The sequence below is a fragment of the Hippoglossus hippoglossus genome, chromosome 23 (assembly GCF_009819705.1).
Source record: "Hippoglossus hippoglossus isolate fHipHip1 chromosome 23, fHipHip1.pri, whole genome shotgun sequence".
NCBI classification, from domain to species: Eukaryota; Metazoa; Chordata; class Actinopteri; order Pleuronectiformes; family Pleuronectidae; genus Hippoglossus; species Hippoglossus hippoglossus.
Window position 1 is genome coordinate 9,139,072 of NC_047173.1, and position 23,307 is coordinate 9,162,378.

Genomic DNA, 23,307 nt, shown 5'->3' on the forward strand with positions numbered 1-23,307 from the left:
TTTGATTGAAACGACAGCACACAAACCCATTCAAACGTTGCTCAGAACGTGTCGCGCTTGACTCAGACCAGGCTGCATGGACGATGACTTACTGTTAGAACTACTCACTTCCTGTTTGTTCTTACTCAGCATCATTTCATGCTTCTGGATGGCGGCCCATAAAAGTCAATGGGGTTTAACATCAGTGATAAAGCCCCACCCTGTCACCCTGTCCTCCCTCGCTCCCTCTCTCTCTTTCACCCTTTAAACTGCTGAGCTGGGTTTTTTGGAGGCGACCACACTCTCTGCATTGTCCCGTCAGAGCCGTATGCTGCTTCACTCATCTTGTCTGTAGCACTTTAGCTTATTACGGTCGGAGGTGAGATGCTAGACAAGTGCATTTCAGTAGAAGATGTAGATTATCTCTCAAGAGCACTCCTCTGTAGTTTTAGTGGTTAAAGGAAAAAGTGTGTAAAACCAACTTTCTTTTCTATCCTTTCGAGTTGAGCCATTTTCTGACAAATTAGGTGGTATCTCATCTCGTCTGAGCTCTGTTCTGTGGGGAAGAGATCATCCTGATGTACCTGCTCAGATACACAGTGACGATAAGCACAAGGCAGGACTGGAGTCGGACGGACTGTGTGCACAAAGGGCAGATATATATATATACAGAGATATGAGGCCATAGAAGATTTAATTTCTATCGCTATACTCCATAAAAACAACTAAGGACGTTAGTTATCTTGTCAACAGAACAATGACTGAAGCGACCTCATGTTCAGATGGTGAAAGACATCATCGTTAGATCTTTTGGCTTTTTTAGGATTATGGATCAGCTCAAAAGGGGAGATATATTATGCCCAGATTCAAGTTCATAATTTTAATTTGGATCATTAATTGCTGCTAGATGTGCGTGAGGCGTTGTGATATTATGTGACATCACATTTCCAGGGAGGTATCGGCCGCACTACTGAGAACCTCTTTCAGAAGCTTCAGGAGCAGTTTTCTGAGGCAGGAGAGGAGCTTCCTCCTGCCGTGGACTTCTTAACTTTGCAGACCTTTTGACATAGACCAAAAACGATATAACACTCTAGAGGAGGAAAACTGAGAAAGTATAATATGTCTCCCTTAAAAACTCTCCCACATTTTTAGAATAATATCAAAACTATTGTGTCATGAGGCGAACTGTATTATTAACAGCTATTGCTTTTAGGATTAAAAATAAGCATCTATCTCCAGAAAGCAGGAGCGTTACACACACGTCCAAATCTCAATTAATATTGCATATTTGTAATGCAAAATTAACCATCTGCTCTTGCTAAGGATATTTCACTTAACCCTTTTTTCTTAATAATAGAACTGTTTCCTCTCAGCTTCCTCCACAGGCCCACAGATAATTAACTGCTTTAATGACTTGGCCGGGAGCCAGTAGCTATAGTTTTGGCGAGACAGTCGTATGATGAGCATTGACTCCTTCGTCTTCTCGTGGAAGTACACGGCGAAGGAGAGGATTTGTCCCGAGTGTGTTACGCTGAGATACTTTCTATCACGAGAGTTTTGCTTTTGCGATTTTTTTCTTTTGCATTGACATGCTATGGACCCAAGCTTGTTGTGCAATAAAACTGTTATCAACAAATATGACATTTAAACACATCCACAACATTTGAATTGTAATCACATCGGAAGGCTCTTACACCCCCCCCCATCGGTGTCCTTCCCAGTATTTTCCCACCGTGCCCACAACCTACTCCATCCCTCCTCCGCTCTGATCCATGACTCACAAAGTCCATTTAACCTTTACCCAGCTTGATGCAAGACAGCACTCAGTTGCTTCCCACTCGCCCAGGGCCGGATCTAGGATTTTTCTAAATCAAGGGGCCACAAAGGGGCCACAATTTACATAGAGGAGCCATTTATATGTCCAACATCCATGCACAATTCCTGATTCAGAAGGGTACAAGTTTCATTAATCGTATACTGTTAGCTATAGAGCTTTGAGCAAAGCCACACATCATTGAATATATTTTGATAATTGCTCTTTGTGTGTTATTCAACATCCTTAAATTGTCATTTTAGTATTGTTACTATTTTTTTAGCAAGAGGCACTTCACCCCTAAAGACCAGATGTGATATGTGTGTGTATATACCTGAAATACTTGCAGCAAAGGTGAAATGCATTATGGGAGACAAACCTTAATATGAAAAACAACAATGAGGCTGTAAGAGACCCCCGTGTTTTGACTGCAGTGCCCTTTCCAAAGCACAGGAAACCTCTTTTATCTTTGTCACACTATTCATTCAAGCCACTCATCCATTACAGCTTGGTTACGTGATATATACACTGCCAGATATTCACTCCACAAAAGAACCATTAATATTAAGTTTTGCTGAAATGGGTCTTGAACACTTTTCCCACGGTGGTTTCCTCTGTGTGCACGCCCACATAACCAGGTAACACAAGCTATCAGGTGTCACGGCGAGGGAGTGTCCCGCACTATCGGAGCACATAACTCGTTTGGTCAGCATTTATGCAGTGAATACTCTCTCTGGTGTTTTCCTGCATTTGGAATGTGTGTGGTTTCCTTATACACACACACACACACACACACACACACACACACACACACACACACACACACACACACACACACACCAGTAATTGTTTGATTAATGTGGCAGCTGCAGGTTACATGTGACTTCTTCTATGATACTGTATAATACCCTCTTTCCATACATCAGTCTCTATCGTCCTCTCCTCAGAGACCATCGATTTCAGGGATGAATGTGTGTGAGCCTCTACATTAAAAGTAGTAAATCAAACAGAATATTACATAGGCTGCATCTTTTTCTTCTGTGCCCAGGAGGCTGCATGTTGTCGTAGCGACCCGCCTGCTCTCATGAAATGTTATGATATTAGTAAGTCATCCTTCTCTTACCTCTGTCTTCATCTTTTTTCTTTCCGTGCACAAAGAGGAGAAACACAAAGCACTTCTTTTTGAATGTGTGAAACCACATCATAACCATATCAACCTGCCTGTTTGGAATGGGCTGTCTGTTTGGCCTTGTGGTGATGCTGGTGGCAGGACTCAGTCCACAGAAGCCTGCAGCTGCTCCACCGCTGCTGCACAAAGAGCTGTTCACAAAGCTCAGTGAAGTTCCACTCAGTACGTAGAACAAACCGAAGTAGAGAATCAGTTCAGTTCACTTCCGTTGAGTCCCAGTCGCCGCTTATGACTGGATTTTGAGAATTTCTAGTAGTAAATACTAAAATACATAACAGAGTGAAAGACTCTGAATTAGCATACAAACTTTTAGCATCACTGATGTTAAATCTGTAGTTATAAAAAGGAATTTGCCTTGAACTGCTACTCTATTACTCTGATTTCTCTTTCCAATGAGATTGAAAAATCCAGATTTTGGCCCTGGCTCAAGGTCTGTGATGTTGGTGTAAATCAAGGTTAAGATAATGCATCTTATTGGACTGCCGGGTCCTTTCAGCCATGAGAAATGATACAATTTGGGATTATTAAATGTTTCGTATTTCTTCCTTTTAAACACCACCACTGCTTTGGTGCATCAAATCCAGGCCATAAAATATGAATTATTGAGTGCTTTGCCCCTCTTGTCACTTGCACTCACAATCTCATGTGTAGCAGGGTTGAATTTGGGATAATTGGGGGATGTGCTATCCTTGATCTGTTGGAGGAAGGGGAGGGGGATGCAGGCGCAAAATCAAGGTTTTGGATTGGTTTCTAGTTGTTTCATCATCTTTTCTGTATCCTCCACCTTTTTTGCGATGTTGAATTTTCCCAAAATGTGTGTTTTTGTTTCTAGACGGACACCGAGCATTCGCATTAACTCACTGATTGATAGTGGGTGTATCAGGTATCACGAATCCATACGCGTCAGCTCAGGGGGTTGAATTGACACAGAGATTATTGATCCCGGGGATTAGTGCTGGGGGAACCCTGAGGGCGTCTGTGTTGCTGAAAGCTAAAAGAAGCCCCCCCTGTATATTTTTTAAGACAGCTGCGTGATCCCTCACAAGCTCATTAACACGAGCCGGATGGAGTCGAGTGGGTTAAGTGCGTTTATCTTTGTTGGCCAAAAAATCCCTGCGGTCAGAGTCGTTTTGTCTGTCAGAGCCTAAGTCAAGTTTTTTACTTTATGTTTTTGCAGAATTTCAAGATAGAGATAAAAACTAAATGCACCATACCAGGCTATAAAGTCTTACTTTTACCTAAATTGAATAACAGGTCTGTGGGTGGCCTGAATGTATAATAGTAGATAATAGAGTTGTGGACTGTCCCAATGTAAACCCAGGGCCTGCTGTGCTGCGAGGTACATTCATTAGCTCAGACAGCATCTGTTTTTAGGGCACCAAAGTGCTGACCAGGGCCTTTTGTACAGAGATAGCTACAGCCTCTCTTTTCCAGCTGGGCCCATGCGCTCTGCCATGAGCTCAGCACCACTGACCAACAAGGCAGAAGAAGCCTGTGGGCAGCAGTGAATGGAGTTTGTCCATGCATGAAGAGAGATCGCAATGAGTGAGAGCAAGCTGCTAGGGTCTGCTGCTTCGGTGGCTCCATTACAGAGACTTGCTTTCCATCTGAACGTGTGGTTTTCCTCTCCCTGCCATTGTGCTTGGTTTTGATTTATGACCTTGGTCTAGGTTATGTTTTTGTCTGTTAGTTTGCAAGATTGCGCAAAAACTACTGGAAACGCTTAGTGGAAGGCTGATGGTGGGTCAGGAAAGAACAGTCCCAATTTTGGTGCTGATCCGGATCAGGGGGTGGATCCAAGAATTTTGCGACAATAAATCAAATGTCACATTGAAAATCCAGATCTAGTGGATTTAAATGTGGTTTCAAAAGGGGAGTGTTTGGCCTTGGCAGAGGTATGAGGTAAAATACGTTTTCATATCGACGCATATCAGCAAACAAAGATGTGTTTAGCAATAAGTCTGTGTCCAATTTCTTATGCTGATATGCATCAGAAAGGCTGGTGCAGAGGCCTGACAAATGATGCATTCTTCTTGTAGAAAGTACGGCGGAAAATCCGTTAGCTCCTCACATCATTCAGATCTATGGTTGGCTATTAGCCCTGTGGTTGGAGAGGTTGGTTTCACTAGTGGTGAATGAACCACTGACTCTTTCCTTTCACTGCAGAGGAACCAAGCAGAACCCGACCTAAACTGAAGTAACAGGGAAACGCTGACGTTGATAGAATGTAATGACCTTATCTAAATCACAGCAGGATGCTAAATGAGGTGATGGGATTCGATTCAGCCCAAATGAATTGTGGGTGGTCTGAAGAGAAAAGCTCTCTAATAGCTTAGAGAAAATAAAACTCATACCTCTATGGCAGTTTGAGGTTTATATAATTTAAACCCATTTGAATGTTATAACTTTAGACATTGTGATTTTCTGAAGTCACTCGCCAGAGATGAAGAGAGGTCGTGTTGTCGATATATGGTCAATTATAGTAATTGGTGTCAAATAATAAGGTTATTGGGCCACACACTAAGTGGATGACACAAATGTCACAAATTAGCATAAGAGCAGATGTTTTTATCCACTGGGTTTTAGAAGTGTGACAGTAGCACGTTGTAAACCTGAGATCTTTGCTGCTGATGCTGCGGTCGGTTTAGTTTGCGTGATTCTCCTGCACGTCAATGTTGTTTCATTGTCGATTTGTTTAATGAAAATCAGGGCGAAGATGGGAGGCAAATTATGGTGTGTGTGTGTGTGTGTGTGTGTGTGTGTGTGTGTGTGTGTGTGTGTGTGTGTGTGTGTGTGTGTGTGTGTGTGTGTGTGTGTGTGTGTGTGTGTGTGTGTGTGTGTGTGTGTGTGTGTGTGTGTGTGTGTGTGTGTGTTTAAACGGCAATATATAGATTCCTGTTTGTCGGGTCCTGCCCACCGCAGCACGGAAGCAGCATCATCCTGCGTCACCGTGACATCATCCAAATAAGTCCGACCACGCTTTCTATCCTCTTCAGGCGAGGGTCATGAATCACGGGTGTCACATGACACTGCAAGGCCTCTGGAACATTTGCACGTGGCTGCCGATGCATCACGAAGGCCTCCTTTTTTAGCCCGCAGAATGTAGCCGAGCGAAACGCCACGCGATGGGCTATTGAGTGTTTGTTTGACCTCGAGGGCCATAAACAAATATGAAGCACTTACAAATGCAAAAAAGCAAAGCTCACGAGTACGTTCATTCAGACAACACGAGAACTACCAGCGCACAATGCTGTTTGGATAGTGCTCTGTTTTTTCTACTCTTAGCCTCAAGTTCACACAGAAGTGGACTGTAAATGTCACGTTGAGCCAGTGGAGTGAAGTGCGCGGTTTAGAGCTTGTGGGAATTCAGAGGGGAATGTAATTAGTCACTTTGAGTCAGGCACGCACACACACTCAGTTCATCACATCTCACTCACAATCCTGCACATTTGGGAATGTGTAGAAGGCCGTCTTCTACATAATGCATCAATATGGCACTGATTTGCTTTTCCAGATAGATCTTCTATTCCAGTGAGTTTGATGTGGAGATACTGCTCCAAAGTTACTGGGAGGAGATTGAAGTCCGGAGCGCTTCAAGGCCTTTGAGGGCCCCAGGCAAAAGGGACCTGGGGGGGCCCAACATCAAGACCAAACCAAACCCAGGAAAGAAATGATACCAAACCACATTACAAAGCTGTTGGCAGAAAGCTAGTTGTATGGGTCCTTGTAGTAGAGTGGATCTCGGGTCGCAATTTTCTATCCAAACTAAACCAAGCCCGGGGTATGTGTTATGTGTCCGAACCCGTCGTGAACCCGATGTTTTCCCCGATAACAGGCACATGCAGCATAAAAATAATAATACAATTAATCAGCCAGTCAATATAACTGAATCCGATCCAACCCAAATATCATTTCAAAATAGAGTGTAAAAGAGTGTAGCTAAACACTTTATTAAACTGAGGGAAACAATTGGGGTTTTGTTGTTGTTCAACATAGAAAGAGAAAATCATCCAATTCAGACCCAAATCTTACATAAGTCCAATGTGTGCTGCAGGTTAATGCGCAGGGCAGCTTTATGTCGAAATTGGATGCTTATATGATTTAGAATAAATAAACATTCCTATCCAGTTATTTTAATCAAAGCTTTCATATTTCATACAAATCTTTGTTTTACAGCCAACGAGTTTATATTAGGATATAAGATGGATATAAATTTCACAAGACAGTGTTGGATATTCAGGTGACATACTGTACTTTGAAAAGATGGTATCTCTGAAGTTTGAAACCATAATTTGAATGTTTGACGTTTTGTAAAACCATTAAAAATAAACTTTGGGATTTATTGTAAGAAGGGTTAGTCTGAATGAGATATTTAGTTTGAAAAGATATGAATCAGGATTGGGAGTCCACTGACTTTCTTAGAGATGCACTGAATGTTGCTTCAAATAGAGGCTACGTCTTGGGGGCATCCCTGGTGTGGTCTGGTTGGTTCAGTTGGTAATCAGCCCGTGTAGCAAGGTCATACTTTATGTGAAAATACTCCCTTTCATCACATGTGTCTGAGGGCGTCTCACCTTGAGCTAACCTCATTAACTTTGATCAGAATCCCGACTCGAAGTATCAGGATTTAATCTGATCTGATCCACATCGGCGCGCTGTTTCCCCCTGAGGGAGGCTTGTAGACGGAAAGCACAATGAAAACTCTGATATGTTCTAAAAATAGCAAACTCAGCCATGTCATCTCCTGCTCATTTTCCAGTTCTGATCTTCGTTCAAAGCGTCCCACAACTCACACAGCTGTGAGGTGCTCCGATTCTGTGGTGCGAGACGAGTGGAGGAGCGAAAGAAATAAGAAGAAGTGTTGTCTTTTGTGTAGTGAAGCTACAATCTGGCTTCGCATTTCAAGCTGAGGCTTTGTTGAACCATTAAGGAAAAAAGTGAGATCTCCTCTTCACAGTAATCTCACTGGGTTTACAGCGACACATGCTTAACATGCTGTCGTGAGTGTGGTATCAGTCCTGCGGCGCCTGTGCAGCCTTTGTACTGTATTTGCTCGTCGCTGCCTCATCACAGCTTAAAGCCTGAGAGCCATGTTTTTTGAGGAGTCTTAAATGTAATGAGATCACATGGAGAAATCCCTCTCCTGGCATCGTTTATATCAGGAGGCCTCAATCCTCCGAGTGTTCGGAGGGAGATATGCAGTCAATATTAGACGTCTCCCAGGCGTCCTATAGCTCCATATACCCTCCACTGTTTGCCCTCCCTTGTCAACAGCCTCCTTTTGTTCCTCACACTCATTTCCACTTTTCTCTTTCTCTCATTGCGTTCGTCTTTGTCTTTCCCCTCGCTTTTTCCTTTTGTGCTGCTGCTTCAGATAGGGCGCTCTCACAGGCATTTTCCAGCGTGTTTCTGACATGTGTATGTCACTGACAGCCAAGCGCTCTGGACTTTATTCTGCTGCTCGACTCCCTCCATATACGCTCAGATCTTGGTCGGTCCAGTTTCTTTGGCAACGTAGGGAAACCTCAGGTTGTTGTATTAAAGATCGAGGCTTGGATATCGAACAAAGCATTGAAATAATAAGTGTAATGGTTGCTGAAGAGTGTAATCCACCTTTATCAAAATATTCTAAAAAGGTGTTAGTATTTGATGGCGTGTGAAGACCTGACTGTTAAACAAAGCATGATTGTTGACTGCTTGTTGCCCTAGAGGTCAGTTGGTGCCATGAAGGTGTAATCAGCATTATCATTAGCATATCTGTTAAACATAAAATATAAAATATCTTCATTACAATGTTGAGAAACATTTAGACCAGTGTAATATATTTTGTTGATTTTATCCAAACAATGTTCAAACCCAGAGAAATCCCAGAAAATTGTATTCAAGGGGAAATTATGTTTAATTTCATCATGTCTGCTTTGTCCGTCTCTGCTATAACTTCCGGGGCAAACGACGTATGACGAAGTAAAAACTCACTGCTAGCCATTTAGCCAGTCGGCTGTTTTTTCTTAGTTAAATACTTGCGCCTGAGTCGCATTAGTAGATTTTCATCGGCAATGGTGACAAGGCAACAACTCCTATGATCCCACAATGCTTCATGACATCATGTTTTTTTGTTACAGTTTTGATTGAGAGACACACTCATAGATATCAGTCCCCTAAATATGCCTGATTGTTTTTTATCAAGATCCATGAATTGTGGGAAATCTGAATATGTAAAGAAAAAAGGTTGCAATGTTAAAAAGGGTAAAACTTGTTCAAATCTGTTCAGAAGTTATTGCATAGTCCAAAGAAATAAACAAACAGAAAGGGGTAAAAACATAACCTCCTTGGCGGTGGTAATAAAACCAGTGCCACTATAGGCTCCAAACAGTGTGTGTATTGCATATTTGTGTTAAATGAGGTTTCCTAGTCCACTCCCCCCCACCACCAGCATAACCTTGGGAGTCATCCCCCTGCACAAATCCTGCATTAACATAGAAATCAAAATCCATGGTGGGCTTCTCTCTCTCTCTCTCTCTGTGACTGACTTAATGGAGCCGAGCATCATATGGAAAAGTATTTCATCTGCACTGTCTCTCTCAGTCATCAGCTATTTCTGCAAACAGTCTGTTTTTCATCTTCTTCCTCCAGACCTCCAACTCTACTGCTGGTTGCTGTCATTCTCAAGTTTCCCCTCTCTTTCATATCCGTGTTGAAGCTGTAAATTGAGGAGCTCTCACTCGCTTTTTTTTTTACAACACCCTCCCTTCCCTTTCAGTTGTAGAGGATTAGAAGCAGAGGAATGCTGTTTCCTACTGTTGCTTAATCTTGATTTCTCTCGCTCGGACCGTCTCTGCGTGCACGAGTGACACTCCTGATGACTCCATTGTGCAGTGCAGACTGGGAACATGGGGGTCGGGAGAATCGTCCCTTTAACCTCTGGAGGGGAAGAAAAAACAACTTTTGGGAGGCAGTAAATCTCTTTGATTAAACCCAGCTCTGTCTGACTGCTCTTTTTTGTGTGGGACGACACTGTGTGTGTGTGGTGTCTGTCCTCTGAAGAATGCTCAAACCTTGGAATAGCCACGGCAACCAACCCCCCCCCCCCCTCTCAATCTCTGTCTCCAACACACACACAGTCAGACACGTATACAAACATTAGAAGGGAATGTATGGGTTTAGACCGCTCAGCTGGAGAGGCTGCAATAAACTTGTGGCCTTTTTCAGTCTAGAAAAAAAAGTTTTTGCAGTTAAGAAGTGTGAAAACTAGTAAGTGTATTAAACCTGAGCAAGGGCTGTGAGATTTTTTTTATTTCAGTGAAGACAGGGATGTTTTGAACAACTCAAGGACTTACTTCAACAACATTCTACTAGAATGGCCCACAGAGCACATACCTCCGCCAAGGCCCAAGTCTCCATAAATTCAAACTGCACCAAATTTCACATTCTCACAGATATCAGTTCCAGTGTTTCCCATGAATTACCTAGACTGTGGCGGCCCACCATAATCTAATTTGTCCCGCCACAGTTTCATAACGAAACATACATGTTTTTAGGCTTCTCATAATGAAATAAGAGATCTCTAACAGTGTGAGTTACCATGTGCTCACGCTATGGTCCCCAGCATTTTTACCATCCACGCAGTCAGACCTCATAGTTTCAGCATGCAATACGATTCTTTCTCTCACACGACAATTTATCTGTCACTCTTTAGTCCGTGTACCTGTCACTGGGAATCTGTTGTGCGTGAGAGTGACCTTTGTGCGTAACAATACTATTATGATATTCATCATATCTCGCAATGATAAAGAAATTTGAATAATTCCTGGATTCTTTTCTAACTCCAAGTTTCGTGGTAATCCGTTCAGTTGTTTCTGTGTAATCCTGTTCACTAACAAATAAACAAAAGCACAGCGGTAAAAAACATTACCTTCTCGGTGGAGGTAATTATTACCGTTCAGTTTCAGCCCATGAGAAGTTCTTAGAGATTGTCTCATTGTGTGCAAACATTGTCTCCACTTTTCAATTTATTATTCAGTCTGGTGGGATTTTAATTTCTACACGCCAAGGGATTAGTAATGGCAGGGGAAGGTTGTATCTATAAAACACAATGACACGGTGCAATAAGCCCAACCTGGCGACCATCTTAATTAGGTCATTTGTCATTTTGTGTGACTATAGGAACATGTAGACAGATGAACATGAGCACACACACACACCCTAAGGCCTGCACAGAAACCTCTCGACACACAGATGGTTTGTCTGATTCTTGATGAACAACCTTCAGGCTCGCAGACAGGTCCAGGTGGTACCGTCTCCATCAGTGGAAGCCTGGTCGTCGCGGTTACGCATCTTACAGTCGGACGACCAAACTGATGCGTTGCTACCCCGTCAAACACATTTACATTTTTAGGTGCAGAGCCCGATTGTGTGCTTCCCTTTTGTTGAAGTGCTGCTGATCACTCAGAGAAACATTTTTGGCCCGAGTGTTGCTTTGTGTTTTCTGCTGTTTGCACGGCCCCAGCTCCAGGGCAACTGGTGTGTGGAAATCAAACGTGGTCTCAGAAGGGAGAAACCCAGACCTCATTCATGGCAAACTGGGCTCGGAGCGAAACAAGCAAACATCCTGAAGACTGTGTTCTCTGTTACAAGGAAAGAATTGGGCAGAGAAATGAGGAAAGAGGCCGTTCAAGATGGCAACTAACACCCGCTAATAGTTGAGCAGACGTTCAGGGCTCCAGCTGGAAGACGTGATTGTTTAAAAGCTGCTTCTCTTAATGATGGCAGTAAAACCATCAAAGCTACAGGAGACAGCAGAATGTGTTCTACAATACACTGACTGTAATAAAAGAAAAGAATGCATGTATGTTTTCAACATTGACTTGTATTTATTATACTTTCATTTTAACAGACTTTGACATTACTTTATGTAATGTTAAAGGGGTTATGTTGTCACCCCTGTTTGTTGGTTTATTTGTTTTAATTAATTTAAATATAAATTTCCATGAAACTTGCTCCAAGGAGATGACATGGCATGGGTCATTTTTCAGTCTAATGTTGCAGGGTGTTTGACATTTTCACAGATTTTCCAGGAAATAATTCATTCATCTTAATGAAATAAAATTTGACATATTTAGGGGACTTTCATTTATGAGTGCGTGAAATTTGGTTCAGCTTGACTGAATTTAAGGGGACTGCTGGGCCTTGGCGTACTAATGCGCTCGACTGAGTCCCATTCTAGTTTGATCTTTGCAGCAGGATTACACAAAGACAACTGATCGGATTTCCGATGAAACTTTGAGGAAGGATGAGACAGAGGAAGAAAGAAGTCATTACATTTTGGTGTGAATCTGGCCAAACATGAACCTTGAACATGAACGTCAATCAACTTGAAATAACATTTGTTTGTCTTTTCAACCCAGTTTAAAAGTCATGTCCGATTACGTGTGTATTAATCCGCGAATGCACAGCTGACGTAGGGGTTTTAATTTACCAGTATGTGTGTGGTAATGTTTTGGTGGAATCAGTTGAGGTTAGAGGTGGAGGCCAGTGTGTGTGTTCAGTGTTTTTCATGCAGCTGCTACTGTCGCTGATCACCGAGGCGCCTCAGCCTCGAGGGATCACCGCGCACACACCCGTGCATCCACATTTCTATTCATGCCTGGGGTCAGTTATTCTATCGTCGTCTGCCTGCCCCTCCCTCCCTGCCTCCCACTCACACACCCACTGAAACATTCAGATTCACTATGTCCCAGTGGATGCATAAGCTCTGGCAGCTAATTGAAACAGGACAGAGAGAGTAAATCACCAGGCTTTGGGAGACACAGACAGTGATCGCACAGTAGTGGACATTTAGAGGAACGTGCAAGGGCCTAATTTATCCAGAGCTTCACATTCAGACTCTTACTTTAGTGTCTTGTGACATGAACAGTTCAGATCTATTTTTGCAGCATGAATTACTTCTTTAAAACTCCATTAATTTTTTCCAATACTGTGAAATAACACTTCTCGTCAGTTCGACCCCAGCCCTGTCCAAACAACGCCATCGCCACTGTCCAGAAACAAAGCCAGCGCGCTTGAATCAATATGCTTCATGCATGGTTTGTATTCGAATGCATCAAAATTAACTAACAAGCGCAGCAGTTAAACACTTGGCTCGCTGGTGGATTTTCCAACTTTTGCTGCTGCTGATTTAAAAAAGAAAAAAGCTGTGTTAGGCTGCCACTGCCTCTCTTTGACCTGGGAGTGAATGGCAATTGTATAGTGGTTTTTTTCATCAGTGGAAAAGGGGCTTTAGTGTTGGGTCGGGTCGTTGGCGAGACAGCACCCACGTCCTCTCTCTCTCTCATCTTTGTTTTTTTACATTACCAGCGAGTTCAAACAGCTCGACCTCAGCTTATTAATGGCTGCCCACACGATCGGCTGGCTTTCTCCTCTGCGCTAACTCCGGGTTTAAATGACCTCGCGTATAAACGAGCCCAGCGTTTCTTTTGTCCTTTGCATTTGTTTTGCTAATGGAAGATGAATGGAGCACCTCTCTCTGGAGATTATGATAATGCATTCACGGGCACGGAGGGAAGGAAGCTTGTCTACCGGGCGGAGGGGTGGGCTCATTTCTGTCTGTGGGCCTCATGCTGGAGGTAAAAGTAATAAAAGTGACCCGAGACATTTTGGTTATTGATTGAAGGCGTTGTGTTCAAGCAAGACACATTCATTTACTGCGTGTTCCCTGGAGGTTTATTTAGATAGAGCCATGAATTCATGTGTGTGACATTGGGTTGATATGCTGGATGAATTAATGTCTTTTAGCTCTAAGGGCTGATTATGTCCATTTATCAATTCTATTTTGAATATTGCATGTCGCTGCTTTTGAGAATAATTTCCATCTTATTATTTTGCTCAACCAAGGGCAAGTGCTACATGCAGTGGTACAAGTTAGAATGGCAAAATTACAGAGTTGGATTTTCAATGGCAGAGTGGCGCTGTCCCTGAATGTCTCTGACAGTTTCTCAGACCGGAGTTGCCTTTGAGTTGTTAATAGTAAGCTCTGCAGAGGTTACACAGTAAGCACGGGTGCTCAAAGTGAAACTCCCCAAAGTCAAAAAAGCAGGTTCTTATAAATAGCGGTGTTTCAGGAAACATAGCATGAAAAACCGACAGGAAATCGTCAGCCGTGGCATACACACCGTTTGTGGTCACATGTACTTTGGTAGACAGAAAAACATCTGCGGTTGCTTCTACGAATAGAGGAATCGATTTCAGAAGTCTGGGTCAACACGAGGAGCATCGCCAAATAAGGGCATGAACTTTGAGGTTACATCCTGTCAGGCAAGACAGCATCACAGTAGTGAGACACTGATCAGTGAAATTGTCCATTACATTGCTCATCATGCAAAGTGAAAATATGTGTTATCCAAGGATGTAGACTCCCTGTAAGGGCACGATGCCCAAGTGTGATGATAAGATAAACAGCTCTTGAGATATGTGAGCCACATACACAGAGAATTCTGGAATTAGTAGATATACTGTACGTGTCATTTATCTGCATCCATGTGCCGTTTCACCTGATGCTTAATGAGAGGACACTGCTCCAAGTGTGCATGAGTAAAAGCTGTGCAAGCCTTTGCCAAACGAGTTGTAATAAAACCGTCATTGCTACATAATATCACAGGAGATAAAGCAGTGGTAAAACAGCTTGGAACTATTAAATTGAGATTATTCCTCATCTTTATCCCTTTGCGTAGTAGCATGATTTTCAGAACAGCCCCATTAATGGCTCGTCCTCTTCTCTCTGATGCAGGTTTCAACAACCTTCTGAGGACCAACAGTGGCTGAAGTTAAATCCTCACAGGTAAGTGACAGAAGCTAATGACCCTCCTCTGTCTGCTTTAATTCAACCCTTATTTCACTCTTGGTAAAACACTAGATGAGGATTTTTAACTGTTTTGTGCTGATTGTAAATGACTCTGAATAAAAAGCAATGATGTCATTTTATTGCATTTGCACAAGCCACCAATCGATAACAACAACGTGTGACCTTGTGCAGTGTGTATGCAGCTTCTCAGTGGTATACAGCACTTGCAATATATGCACAGACTCTGCTTGGATTCAGTTATGCTCTTAATGGTCTTTATCATTTCCGTTTCTGACAAAGCTTATGTCAGTGTGTGAGTATGAGGGGGCGGGGCCAGCAAAGGAGATGGGACGACTCGTTAAAATGCAGAGACACACAAGCTAAATGTTTGAGACACCGGTGCAGGAACATTTTTAGTCGCACTCCACAGATTTAAATGGTTGCAGTCTGAAGAATTATAGTAGTATTGCAATAATAAGATTGTAATTTTCTCTCAAAATCCCACAAGCACACGTGGACACCATTTGGGAACTACTGCCCTAGAGGTTTCATCCAGTATCACCCATAGTAGTAGGCATAGATGTGAACAATCACAACTGTCATGACTGTGGACTCTTGGATAAAGAGTTTTCTGGGTTTTTTCCAGTGTTTTTTTTCTTTCTGTTTTTGGAATTTGCTTTTTGCTAGTACCTTTATTAAGGGAGACTTGTTGTTGTCTTACCTTGCTCAACAATGCAGCTGTGGATAAAAAGCATATATCCGACCCTGGTTGCTATGTTTAATTCCTTGTTGCAAAACATAACTCAAGGAGAAGAGATATTATTGATGTGACATGTATAAGCTGGAACATATTTGAAAGACTTCTTTTATGTATTTAACGTCATACTAAAATCATTAAACCTACATTTGGGCGGCTGTGGCTGAGGGGTAGAGCGGTCGTCCTCCAACCTGAAGGTCGGCAGTTCAATCCCCAGTCTTCCCCATCTGCATGCTGAAGTGTCCTTGGGCAAGATGCTGAACCCTGAATTGCCCCTCATAGAACAACAAAGTGCTGCTAATAGATGCACTGTATGAATGGGTGAATGTAAAACTGTACTGTAAAGAGCTTTGAGTGGTCCTCAAGACTAGAAAAGCGCTATATAAATACAAAACCATTTACCATTTACATTTAAAAACAAAATTGAAAGTAACATTTCCACTCCCAGAGAGGTCAATAAAATGACCCAGCATGTGTTTGGTCAGGACTTAGTTTGAATGTGACTGGAAAAATAGGAGCCACATGACCTGGCATCACCTGCTGCTGAACACACACACACACACACACACACACACACACACACAGACAGGGTGAGGAGGGAAAAACAGATTTAATACACTCAGATTCACATGTTGCGAAAAAATGTGTTGTAGGTTATATTTCATATTTTGTGCAGGACTAGAAATCAATGCACAAGTTTTGCAGAGATCTAAAAATACAAAGCTTCTATATCCTCACACATGTCAGAGAACCCAGAGAGGAGCATCATTATACACACACACACACACACACACACACACACACACACACACACACACACACACACACACACACACACACACACACACACACACACACACACACACACACACACACTCTGGCACTGCTGTAGACCTTTCCATTTGAATACCGAGCAGCCACACACATAAAGACTGTAATAATGTGCACAGATTGCAGGCCAGAATCACTCAGCATGCTGCATCTGCTTTGTGGAAAACCCATAAACCATATCTGTAGGGAGCAATGTCTTAGTAACTAGAGCAAGCCAGCGTGTGCAGCAGCACAGTGTTGCATAACAAACCACTACACTCTTTCCACCGCTCTTTACTATCATCGCTACCTGAATAGTGTCACGAGAGCACTTCGCTTTATTACCCTGAACCATGATTTTAACAGTGAGTCATTATCCCAACAGTTTATTGAAGTGAAAAGAGGTACGAGTTCAGTTATTGTAGGTTGTCATGACGAATGTTTTCTCCTCCCTCAGTCTTTGCCCTCCTACCGTTCCCCCCTCTCCTCCTCTCTGTGATTAATCCTGACGAACAGATGGGTGGAGGAGAGAAAAGGGGACATGCCAGCTTTTTGCCGGTGCTATAACACCGTCAATCAGTCCCCTCCCCCCACTCTCACCTCCTGCCCCTCTCTCTCCTGTCACCGTTTCAGCCCGCTCTCCCTCAGTATTACATCCCTCCATCAATCGGTCTGACCATCTCTGTCTGCCTTAATATTCATCAGTAGCAGATGAAATAGTAAGTGTACATTCAGGGTCCCCAGACAACAAGCTATTGCTAGTTTTGACACCACATGAGCTTCCTGTATGGAAAGTGCAACAACAGGATCTTCAGAGATGCATCAGGCCCAATTAAATGTTAAGGATATATATAGGAACCATAAAGGTATAACAGTCCTTCCTCTAGGATACACAAACAGACTCTTTCTCTCTCTCTCTCTCTCTCACACACACACACACACACACACACACACACACACACACACTGTAACTCATGTCACAGTAAAGCTCAGAGACATGTACCAAGGCCTTGTGCATGTATCTCCTCATCAATACCTTTTACCTTGAAATAGCACCCAGGAATACCAATGAGGCTCGGCTCCTTTACAAGCCCGGCTGGATTTACTGGCAACATTGTTTCACTTTATGAGGATGACACTTCAATGACTGTTAGTGCAAGGTCCATTTATCATAACATGCATCGTGTTCCATTCCAAACACTTCACCACATCTTAAGTGGTTATTCATGCTGCGTTTAGGAAAATGCGTCCATTTCAAGCGTCACTACTTCCTTGCGTCCTTTACGTTGGCATGGTTGTTAAGCATTAGATCCACTAGAGGGCAGCAAGGAGTCTAGAGTTTTTGACAACAACAAATGTGGCGAAAGCGACTTTTTGTTCATGTGCAAAAGTTGTTTGTTCCTCTTGTCCTATGGTCGTCTTGCTTGAACTTTTGGCAACAGAGAAAAATAAATGCAGTGATAGGAAGAAGGGTATAGAAAGTACAGGATAGAAAGTGGGAGAAGAGCTGTTATTAATAGTTGCTCAATTCAGTTTTTTTTATTACTGTATATTGCATATAGGCTTTAAAATGATTGACCACCAGTCTCCTTTTTCTCCCTTAATTTTTCTTCCACGTTTGCACAAATGCAGCCACACAGAAACACATGCCCTTATGGATTTAACCAGCATGTCCCTCTTCTCTGGCTGAGCCCACAGCTTTTGATGAGATGGCCTTAGACAGGCGAGGCATGCAGCTACACACAACCAACCCACAGACACACACACATATGTGCACATACATGGGCACACACCCAACACCCAGTCAAGCCCCCGGCAGAAGACAAGCCGGGGCACACGCCTGGCAAAATGTGTGCAATCGTCCAAATATCACAGCTTTTTAGTTGGACGTCAGATGGAGCAAATTTTAGTGGCAGCCATCAGAAATGGCTTTTGCTGACTTACACACGGCTGGTTCCAGTGCTTTGTTTGAGAATTAGTAGCCGCTACAGTGTAATTGTCTTGAAGGCTTAAGCTCAACCAGAATTTACAATTTGAGTCGCTGCATTTTATCAAATGTTCTCTACCCATATTTTAGATAATAATATATTGCAGTTTTTTTTGTGTGTGTTCTCCACCAGACGAGCATAACAGTTAGTGTCAATAGTTCTTTAGAGGCAGCAGGTGTGACGCCTCAGACAGAGGCACCGACCCTTCACGCTTTCTCACCTTCTGAGAGAGACTCGCTCTGTTACCCGATTGTGCCTGGAGCAACGCTGTTAAGATTCAGTTCAGATAAAAGGCTGGGATGCTCACTTTCCCCTGAACAGGAATAAAGGAAAAAGGAGAAGAGGAAATGACAATAAGCAAAGTCTGCATCAAGGTATTAATATCAGGGATTTAAGAGTGCTTGGAGAAGCATGGGAATTCACTGCAGGGGGGTTGGTTAGAAACTAATGCACTTATGCAGACGACATTTTTCTTTTACCTGTTATGACTATTGCGTCTTTGACAAAGTAAAATCCGTTAGAAATGCACGGAATCTGTTTCAAATACAAACTTTCCCACCTTGTACACATTTGATTTTCTATCATTACTAAGCACTGATGCAGTTTAGAGCTACACCCAGTCAAACTGTTGTTGCATCTCTTATAATCAGACGTGTCACCTTGTGTAGAACACCCCTGCCGTTTCAGCATTATCCCAGCGGTAAACAACATGAAGGACAATGGCCCCCATTGGGTGGTGGTAGAGGTGCGACTGGCCGGGCGCATGCTGACTATCAGCAGTTCACAAAGCCTCAGAGAAAAGCACGCGCTGGGGGGATTCTGCGGATGGTGCGAGAAAAACCGACCCCCCCGAAATGGGAAAGCCCCCCCGTGTGTGTGTACATGTGCGACCAAAAAGAAGCTTAGATGGTTTGTTTTGATTAGGGGGCTGTGTGTGATCCGGTTTGGGGGCTATTGGGGACAAAGAGGCTGCCAGTGCTGTATTTTCCCTGCAAAGAAGTGGTGTTAGTGTAGAGAAAAGCTCCTCTTAGAATAACTTCCAATGTAGTGGGCAGCTTCTGATGAAGTCAGCAGTTAAATCATGAGGCGCTCTAAAATCAAGCAGTTATAACTCGTGGCTGGAGAGTTGCTGGTTCCAATCTTCACAAGGAAACTTGGGACCGGAGGAACGGCGGCTGGAGTGCTCACGAGCAATAGTCAAACTGTTTCTTGGTCTGGAATGTAGTGTAACATATCCCTGGAAATAACAAAAGTAACACAAGTATGCTATTACCTCATCCATACAAGAGCTTATTGTCTTTTTTTTATTTTTACAATGAACTCCACACCTCTCGTCTGCATTTCCAAGCATATGACAGAAAATACCTTACACCCTGCATAGATTCACTTTAACTTGAGTGTACGCTTTATTCCTGTTCCTCATATAAAGTGTCCCCTTCCCTTCAAAGGTAATGAAAAGCGCAACATTATCCCCCTATTGTCTGATGCATAGTTGTCCTTAAGTAAGTAATACTTAACTCTGTACAAAGATATGAAACTGGCGTGAATAGCTCCCCATCGATCACAGCAGATTAAGTGAGGCTACGCAACCTCTTAGTTTTCCGTCCTCATCAAAAAGTGCAGTCAAGGCTTTGCCCCGAAGATGTAGGGCCATTTTCTCACCTTACAATGGGCTTTGTTCATCTCAGACTCGCCACACAGGGAGAGGGAAAGAGGAAGAGGAGACAGAGCAGTCGGCCAATAAAGTTATCAAGTGGACAGATTCATAGACAAAGGCTAAGAGAAGAGGTTGGAGTTTAGCGCTCAGGGTCAGGGCCCTTTCTTTCAGGTGTTTACACAGAGGAGTGGGACATTACATACATGGTCTCTCTCGCTCTCTCTCTGGTATCCACTGGCAGTGCTTTACATTCTGCATTCCTTCTCTCTGTGTTCAGCTCCCAGTCTTAACTTGTGTCTCAGTTATACACCAATTTAGAGCTGCTCATATTAGTTAATATTTCCATATTGACAAAGGATCCCATGACTACTTGTATGTGAAATGGGTCACTGAAGAAGTTTTCAGACATTAACCTTTTTGGGTCCGGGGTTTGACTTTAACACATGACGGATTCCTGAGGAAATCGTCCGGTCCAGACATGTTGACAACAGGAAAATGTCCAGAACATTCAGACGAGGGAAGGTGCCTGGGTAGAGCATGCATTAGAGAAGGATATGACGTGTGCTTTCTACTATGAATACACAATGTTTTGTTCAAAGCACATCGACACCAGTGTCAGCCCTCATCACCAAAAGCTCACAAATGTCGTCCTTCAAAGTTGATATCGTTGTCAGAGTCTCCTACGTGTCGCATGATACTGAGAGATTCAGTTTCCCATCCGTCGCTACATGCCCACTCACTCACTGAGAATTCGGAGGAAATTTTCTTTCAGATCTTCTACGTTTTCTTTTACTACTGTGTTCACCTTTCAGCTTCTTGGGCTTTTGGTTTCGACTATCATTTCAGTGTGCAGATTCCCCTCCGTTGAAAACCCACAGCGGAACAACAAATGTGTAAAGTCTGCCTCCTCGAATGTCGGCAGTGCAAGCGGTCGTTCCAGTGGCTTCACATTTAGGCTGCAGCTCCTCGCCGTGCGTCTGTGGGAACTCTCATGGCTCAGAGCTCCTATTCTAGTGACCTGGTTACTGGAGATGCTCAAATTGCAAGAAGCCAACTGGAGATCAGTGTGTCATGGTGCATGTTGCTCTAAATGAGAGTAATCTAGGCCTGCAAAGAAAGTGCAGCTGCTTAATTTCATTTTACAACTTGCACAGTAAGTCATTGTGGTATTTTTATGTATAAATAGCGTTCTGTGTGTGCGCCCAGATGCAAGAGACCGTAAACTCCAGTCCAGTCGAGCTGAAATTGAGTCCTGCTCAGTCTATTGTCTCAGAAACCTCTGTCACTGTGATTTGATGTGACTGCAGATGACAGTTTACATCCCCCCCCCCTCATTTTCCTCCTGCCTCGTCCCTCAGCTGTCATCCCTCAGTGTGACTCAAGGCTGTGGAGTGACCTAAGAGCAAACTAAGAGGAAGGAGGACTGTTAAGAGTGTGTCGACGGACTTCGCGTCACTCTTTGTTTGTTGTTGGCTCTGGGTATAGTTGCCACTTGTACTGATGTTGCTGCTCAGGAGCAGGTTAGCCGTTTCCATGGTGATTTTCCTTGTTTACTTCGTAGAACTGAAAACCCACAAGTAAAGCTGAAGTTACCCCGATAACCACAAATATTACTTCGTAGTACAAGCCTTAGGTCTTTTGTTATTGTTTTGATTGAGAGCCCCCTGGAGGCTGGAGTCCCTTATTGTATGTTTAAATGTAAAAAGCAGCTGTGTGCATGACATAACAGCAGATTCTCATTCAGAACTTCATATCTGTTAATGAGTTTCAAACTAACAATATGTGCCCAAAGACGGCATCTTCACAGAGCTGTGGTTTCATTTGACACAAACCCTGATACAGTCTCACTCACACAGTAAAATGACATAAGAATTTCAAGGTTTGATTTAGTGTAATAGCCCGTCAGCCCGAGTGGTCGGCTCAGTCCACTTCCACTCTGAATTACTTTAATAGGTGCCTCTATGTTAGCAGTGTGCAGCAGTGTTAAGGCTTTTATTGATTCATCCTTTAGTGAAGACTCGGTATATGATTGCAAACTCACACTGTCTGCCATTATGGTGCATTAAAATATCATTTTTAACACTGAAAACCTTGATAGCTCTGCAGAAAATGAGCGTCAGTTACTGCAGAAACGTCTGATCAGTGCGACAGCCAGACTGCGCTTGGTTTGAGGATGAATCACAAAACGAGTAAGTGAAATTGACGAAGAAAGGCAGGAAGTAAGATAAAGGAGACTGGAGTTACTATGTGAGTCCATCAGAGCTGCGGGCCAAGTCTTTGACCTCTGGGCTTTGACCCCTGAGTCAGTGAGAGGAAGAACAAGGAGGATGAGAGATGTCCTGCCCAGTAGCCAATGTCATCCCACTCATACTCCCGTGTCGTCATAATTTCTGTTTTGTTCTTGTTTTTTTATCTGTGCCCTGCAAGTAGGGAAATGATTGTTTCACATTTAGCTCTGGGACAAATGTTAGGCTGTGTGTGTAATTGTGCTTCTGTGACACCACTATTGCTGCCAGACAAATATCTTCCTCCCCACTGCACAGTGCAGCCTCATGGAATAGCCTTTCATGATGGCAAATCCACTCACTGGGCTGCATACACTAAATTGTTTTGACCGCGCAACAAACAGGTACAAAAGAGTGTTCGTCCTCGTCACTTAAACATTTTGAAAGTTCAGTTTTATAGTGCATGATTATGCAAATCAAGGGCTGGGATGAATTCCCTACGTGAATGTCTGAGCAATTTATCGTGCTGAATATGATGGCTGTTGAAATATGGAAATGTTGACATTTTCACATGGCAGATAATAATGTCTTTATTCTGTTAACTCACCGGGCACAGGCACTATCTGTGTTACCTGATGATACCAGATTTCTTTAATTTGACCCTAGAGCCATTAATCTCTCACTGTCTCTCAGACATAGAAACTGAGACACAGATGACCAATGAAAAGTTATATGAATGATACCTTGCTGCTGTAAGGCATTTCCCAGTTTGGGAACACTTCAATACATCCATCTTTCTGGATGAAAGTGGTGGGCCGACCAACAGACTGAAAATATTAAAATTCAACAGTAGCAATGGCCCTCAAAAATGTATGTAATCCAGGTTTATTTGTGTACATGCTGAGTAAGCATTCACCCGCATTTCCAGCAGGGAGCTCCCCTTCTAGTTAGTCGTAGTTATTTATTTTGGTGCAACTGTCCACCTCTGACAGCAGATCACCAATTACATCAAAACACATCAAAACAAAAAGTCTAGATATTTTATTATATTTT

At 43.0% G+C, this 23,307-nt stretch overlaps 1 protein-coding gene across 17 annotated transcripts in view; it reads left to right on the forward strand.

The window, feature by feature from the left end:
* nrcama (neuronal cell adhesion molecule a) overlaps positions 1-23,307 on the forward strand; it is a 51,241-nt gene that overhangs the window by 8,130 nt on the left and 19,804 nt on the right. For all 17 annotated transcript variants that reach the window (XM_034577637.1, XM_034577647.1, XM_034577641.1 and 14 more), the window contains exon 2: positions 14,764-14,814. The gene's annotated coding sequence lies outside the window, so the exon portion shown is untranslated. The remainder of the gene's footprint in view (positions 1-14,763; positions 14,815-23,307) is intronic.